The sequence below is a fragment of the Lactuca serriola genome, chromosome 6, assembly GCF_051521515.1.
Source record: "Lactuca serriola cultivar US96UC23 chromosome 6, Lser_US96UC23_V15, whole genome shotgun sequence".
NCBI classification, from domain to species: domain Eukaryota; kingdom Viridiplantae; phylum Streptophyta; class Magnoliopsida; order Asterales; family Asteraceae; genus Lactuca; species Lactuca serriola.
The window spans coordinates 95,603,979-95,610,635 of record NC_136413.1 but is presented as its reverse complement, the minus strand read 5'-3'; the positions used below and the strand labels follow the sequence as shown (position 1 = coordinate 95,610,635).

The 6,657-nt window shown below is 32.4% G+C and overlaps 1 pseudogene across 1 annotated transcript; it reads left to right on the top strand.

The window, feature by feature from the left end:
* The first annotated feature begins 1,168 nt into the window (after window positions 1-1,168).
* LOC145056543 (OBERON-like protein) lies at window positions 1,169-4,960 on the top strand (annotated as a pseudogene). The gene is made up of 3 exons (XR_013685822.1): window positions 1,169-1,423; window positions 2,048-3,098; window positions 4,144-4,960. The product of XR_013685822.1 is annotated as an OBERON-like protein (transcript).
* The last annotated feature ends 1,697 nt before the right edge of the window (window positions 4,961-6,657 follow it).

Sequence of the window (6,657 nt, the reverse complement as noted above, 5' to 3'; positions counted from 1 at the left end):
CGCCGGCTTGATCTGTACACACACATGGGATTTTTGATTTATATATGATCTTGGGATTTGTATGATGTAAATTGGGATTTAAACTTAATGTTTTTATGAAAATTAAATGAGAAATGTTTTTATAATTTGCGAAAAATTATTTTGGAAATTCACGGTGTTACATGTCGGATGCAGTGAAGCTTCTTAATAGATTATAACGGATCATGCATAACAATGTTATATCTCCTTAGATCTGTGGATGTAGTCTTCAAGAGAATTGGGTTTGCCATACAAAAAAGCTTAGCGGCACAACTTGTTGTCTGTTTGCCTTCTTATTTGTTGTACGATGATAACTAAGATGTTTTCTCAATAATTTTTCAACTTAAAAGACATAAAAATACTTTGTGATGATTTGTGTTCTTGAGATACAGAGAATTGCAAAGAGAAAGAGAAGATACAGAAGATAGAGACAATTTTTCTGATTCGTTGTATCTTTACTACAACGGTAACATCTTGGTCGTCGAGAGTTGTATGAAAAGAACTTCATACCTATCCCATTCTTTTGGACTTAATAAATGGGTTATTTAACAAGAAACTTCATGAGATCAAAACTCGAATAAAAAGCCAAATTCAAATTTCGACACCAATAGACGATACTAAAAAAACTTGTTTTAGCCAATAAGAAAAATTTCTCTTTAATTATTATAGCCTACAGTTAGTTATTTTTTATATATTAATATATTTTAAAATTCTCTATCACTATAAAATTGAAAATTACAGTTAAACATTTTCTTTTAAGTCATAACGTTATAATAAAAATATAAAGATAAATAATTCAAATTACGTTCCTATTTTTGCATTTACTGCTAACATATTTATAAAGAAAAATTAAATATTCTTCTACTTTTGTTCCTATAAATTCTTCTATCCAATTAAATGATAACATGTATCATTTTAGTATACTAAAATATCATTAAATGAACATTAAATATGACACATATTATCATTTTATTTGATAAGAAGATTTATAGGAACAAAAAATAAAAGATTTTTAATTTCTCATTTATAAAAGGGTCAATGTGTTCTCATTTACCGAATCATGGAGGGGTGTCTATAATATATAGAGATAGTTGTGGGGCTTGTTAGTCCACTGCCGAAATAAGTGAAAGAACGCTGAAGCCGCCAAGACGATGACCGGATTAACCGGTCAACGCATTGAAGAAAAAGGCGAAAAGGGAAAAAACGGTCGGCTTCCTTCTTTGGTATAAACACAAGAAAAATGGATTAGGGTTTTCGTCAGGTCAAATCGAAGGATTGCAGAAGTAGAGAAGGGAGAGCGATCTTAAAATTACGTGTTTCTCTCTCTTCATCGACTTAATTTGAAAGCTTGATTTGAAGGCTATCCATCTAATTTCTCTTCAAATCGAGGACTTTTTGGTTTCTGGTGAGTATACTTCCGATTAGATTTATGTTATTTTTGCATTTCGTGTTATATATGTTGGATTTTAACGGAATCCATAGTTCCCGTGTCATAGTCTTTGTCGATTGGAACATCAAATCGTTGATTTAGCACTAGACGTGTGTAGAAGGTAGTGTTTGGAAGCTTAGGATCCCGAGGTTTATGAATTGCGGTGTGATGAAATTGAAAATGAAGAAGCTCTCTGAGTTTCAAAAGTCAACTGTTTTGCTCGAATTACGATTCTAAAACATTTTTAAGATTTCGAAGGTGACATATATGAAATTTACGACGTTTATGAAGATCGAAATTGGGTGCTTACTATATCTAGATTTCCATTTTTGGTATTTGGATATCACCGGAAAGATTTTGGGCTTTTTTACAAACTTATTTTACGGTTTATAAGGGCACATGAGAAAAATCTCTCTACTTCCTTTCCTTGATGATACCCCTTTTTCCCTGAACATTTTAAAGACTCAAATATGTAACTGTTCATTTGTTCTTGAATCATACTGTATGCAAATGTTTGACCTATCATCTTCAATTACAGTCATGATGATTCATTCTGAATATTAAAACTAAATCTCCCTATGTGTTTGTTAATCACATCAGTAATCAATGTTGCCGCCACGTCAGCAACCAAAGTCCGGGGTCCTCCACACATCTCTAACTCTGGTTCCAGGTGAAGCATGTGGATCTCCCAACATTCAAGAACGTGGCTCAAATTCAGACCAAATCCGTGATTCACCAACCGAAAGTGCAAGTTCCCGTGAAACCTGGCCCACACCCGACCCATTAACAATATCCAAACCACTAGAAGCCGAACATTCTGTCATCCGCCATATAACTGACAAAATGTCCCTTAGAGACATTTCAAGAGAAAGAGTCGATATAATCGCAGATAGAATGCATCATCTTCCCAACGAGTATTTAGACAAGCTAAAAAACGAACTCCGTGGTCTAATCGAAGGAATGGGTGGTCATCAACAATGAGAAGAATACATTTTTCTTCAAAAAATGGTTTTGAGTCGTGGTGATTTGACCGAAAAGACCCTTGTTTTAGCTCACCGAGGACAGTTAGAAATCTTGGTCGCTATAAAGACTGGAATCCAAGCTTTCCTTCATCCAACTGTTAGTCTATCTCAAGCTTCTTTAATCGAAATCTTTTTATACAAAAGATGTAGAAACATCGCGTGTGGAAACCAGATCCCTGCTGATAACTGCATGTGTGAGATCTGTGTGAAAAGAAACGGTTTCTGTAATCTTTGCATGTGTGTGATCTGTAGCAAGTTTGATTTTGAGGTGAATACGTGTCGTTGGATCGGGTGTGATGTGTGTTCTCATTGGACACATACGGATTGTGCAATACATAATGCACAAATTGGGAATGGTGGGAGTTTGGGGGAGATGGTTTTTAGGTGTAGGGCGTGTATGAGGACATCTGAATTGTTTGGATGGGTGAAAGATGTGTTTCATCATTGTGCTCCTTTGTGGGATCGAGAGGCTTTGGTTAGAGAACTTGAATATGTGAGTAGGATTTTTCGAGGGAGTGAAGAAGTTAGAGGGAGGAAATTGTATTGGAAGTGTGGAGAACTTGTGGAAAAGCTGAAAACTGGGGTAGCAGAACCTGTCGCTTCAAAGGCAATACTCTCGTTTTTCCAAGGTAATCAATATTCTCATGTAGTTTTTTTTTAGTAAATTACACAAATGGTCCTTATGGTTTGGGGTAATTTGCACGTTTGGTCCATAACTTATTTTTTTTTAACTTGGAAGGTCTCTACTGTTTGTTTTTGTTGCACGCTTGGTCCCTGTCTTACGTAAACACACCCCTACCCCACTTCCGCCTCACATTACCTTACCTTACCTACCCCAACTTATTTAAATAAATCAAAAAATCAAGGGCAAAGTACTCTTTTTATGTAAGACAGGGACCAAGCACGCAACAAAAACAAACTGTAGGGACCTTCCAAGTTAAAAAAATAAGTTACGGACCAAACGTGCAAATTACCCCAAACCATGAGGACCATTTTTGTAATTTACTCTTGTTTTTTTTTCTGCTGAAATATTTAATTAGTTAATTTGATTGTAGTTTTCATTTTATAAGGTCAAATATCATAATTCGGCAATTATCCATGAAAAATAACTAGTCTGATATGGGATAAGAGATCACTCTTCATGGTCAAATATCATAATTCCGTAGTAATACATCGGAAAAACTTAGAAAAATAGAGAAAGGAGAAAATAATAATAATAATAGTTATCGTTATAATAATTATAAAATCAATATTGAAGTTTAATGGTATAATCGGGATGGAATATAGTTTAATTGCTTTGTATTTGGATGATATTGCTATAATTGGGTTTATCTTTTAAAGTACAACGCCATAATAGGAAAAAACAAAAGTAGGCTGCTGTAAAATGTCAATGAAAGTACATTGCAATTATTGTATTTTACCCTAAAAAGGATTAAAAGTAGGAAGCTATTACATATTTCCCTCCCTTTAAACATTTGATAATGTTAAGGTTGTGTTAACACAATTAAGGCAATGTCATCCAAATACAAATGAAATTTTCACGATAGATTCTTCAAAGTGTAATGTCCTAATTAAAAGTACAATGCTATAATTGGGTAGAATATTGAAGTACAATGTTTAAATAATAGGAAAAACTTAAAATAGGAAATGAAAGTACATTGCCATTTATTGCAGAGTTTGACATAGACCCCCGAAAACACGAAGAAAGTGGCGGGGTAATGGCCCCACAAGAAGCATTCAACCGAATAGCAGACGTGGTCCAAGAAGCCATTAAAAAAATGGAAATGGTGGAAGAAGAAAAAGTGCGAATGACAAAAAAAGCGCGTTTGGCACTGGAGGCATGCGATCAAGAACTGAAAGACAAAGCGTGTGAAGTAGCCGCCTTAAAAATGGAAAGACAAAAAAAGAAGCAACAAGTGGAGGAGCTCCAAAGCATCGTCAGACTCAAACAGGCCGAGGCCGAGATGTTTGACCTTAAAGCCGCCGAGGCCCGCCGCGAAGCCGACCGCCTGCAACAGATCGCACTTGCAAAAGTTGAAAAATCAGAGGACGATTACGCCAGCAGGTATTTGAAACAGAGGTTACATGAGGCTGAAGCTGAAAAACAGTATTTATTTGAGAAGATGAAGTTGGCGGAAACTTCATCCAGAGGCGGCGGCAGTAGTGGCAGCAGTGGTGGTGGTGGCGGCGGTGGTGGTGGTGAGCTGTCTCAGATGATGATGTATAATAAGATTCAGGATTTGCTTAAGAACATGTACACCGTGCCGACAAAAGGAGACGGGCAAGCGAGTGATATACGCTCACGTGGGTCCGTTTGATTTGGTTATTTTTTTTTTTTTTTTTTTGGGGATGATTTGGATTTTTTTATTTTTTTGTTATGTTATGTTGTTTATAATTGTAGTTCAAAGTTGTAGTAACTTAACTTTATACCGGATTGATAGACCTTGTATTGAGTTTGACATGCATTGGATTTGGTTTGGGTTAAGATTGATACTGAAGGTAGTGGGATAAAATTTGTGATCTTTGTAATGCCCTTCTTATAAATTTCATTAAACATAACCATAAAATTTTTGTGTATTTTACCACTAAAAGAAAGGTGACGAGTCTTTGTAGTTTTTGTAAAGTGCTTTATAATTTTTATTTGGTCAAATATTTGTCATTTGTTTTGACGTCATTACATCGATAATATTCCTTTTATCGATGTAATTGTTAATTTTTAAATAATAAAGTGATAATATAGATATTGACGTATTGTTTATAACAAATTATAATATAAACAACAATATTACAAATAATGTTAATAATAATATTATATGATAATATTAATAGTATTTATAAGGGATATCTTCAAAAAGTCCCAAATATTTTGATCAAATTTTTAATAAAATTCTAAATTTTATTTTTTGAATAAAAAAGTCATGACTTTTTCCCATTTTGAATCCCCCAAAAAAAAAACCGGCTAATTTATTCACTTTAGCATTTTTTGACCTGTTCAGCAGGTCATGGGACCAAATTGTTAATTTTTCGAAAATAATGAGACTTTTTTTTACAGATTTCGTCGAAATTTTTAAGTAATGTATAAACATATTTTCTACATATCTATATCTATTTTTACGTATTTTTGTATTTTTATGTTTTTATATGTATATATTTACGTATTTTTTATGTATTTTAAATGTTTAAACGTATATTTTTACTTATTTATATGTGTTTTTAACCATTTTACATATTTTTTATGTATTTTTATGTGTTATTATTATGTATTATGTATTTATATGTATTTTTATACACTTTTACGTATTTATGTATTTTTTAAAGTTTTTTATGTAGACGTTTATGTATTTTCAATGTTAAAATATACATTTAAACATTTAATATACATAAAGATATATAAACATCTATATAAGAAAACTAAAAAAAATATATAATACATAAAAAACACATAAAAATATATAAAAATACATATAAATACATAATACATAAAAATAACACATAAAAATACATAAAAAATATGTAAACTGGCTAAAAACACGTATAAATAAGTAAAATTATACGTTTATACATTTAAAATATATAAAAATACGTAAATATATACATACAAAACATAAAAAATACAAAAATACGTAAAAATAGATATAGATATGTAAAAGATATGTTTATACATTACATAAAATTTTGACGAAATCTGTAAAAAAGTTCCATTATTTTCGAAAAATTAACAATTTGGTCCCATGACTTGCTGAACAGGTTAAAAAGGGTTAAAGTGAATAAATTAGCCGGTTTTTTGAGCTTTTCTATTCAAAATGTGAAAAAGTCAGGACTTTTTTATTCAAAAAATAAAATTTAGGACTTTATTAAAAATTTGCTCAAAATATTGGAACTTTTCTGGAAAAATCCCGTATTTATAATGTATATTATTTTTATTTTAAATATTTTCGGAAGTTCCAAAAAACTTTCTAGGAATCCACTTAAATGAAAAACTTGAGCCTCTTTTCCTTCTGCCCAGCTCCCCGAAAACAACGTTCGACTTCCATGCGTTAAGCATATAACTAGCGTTCCTTCTGAGTCAGGATCAAACTCTTCTTTTCACTATGATTTGGTGAACCGGGCGTACTACTTCTCAACACCCAAAATTCCCATGTCTTTCTTGGTTTCCTTAATTGGAATGAAACAGATCAACTGGCGAAA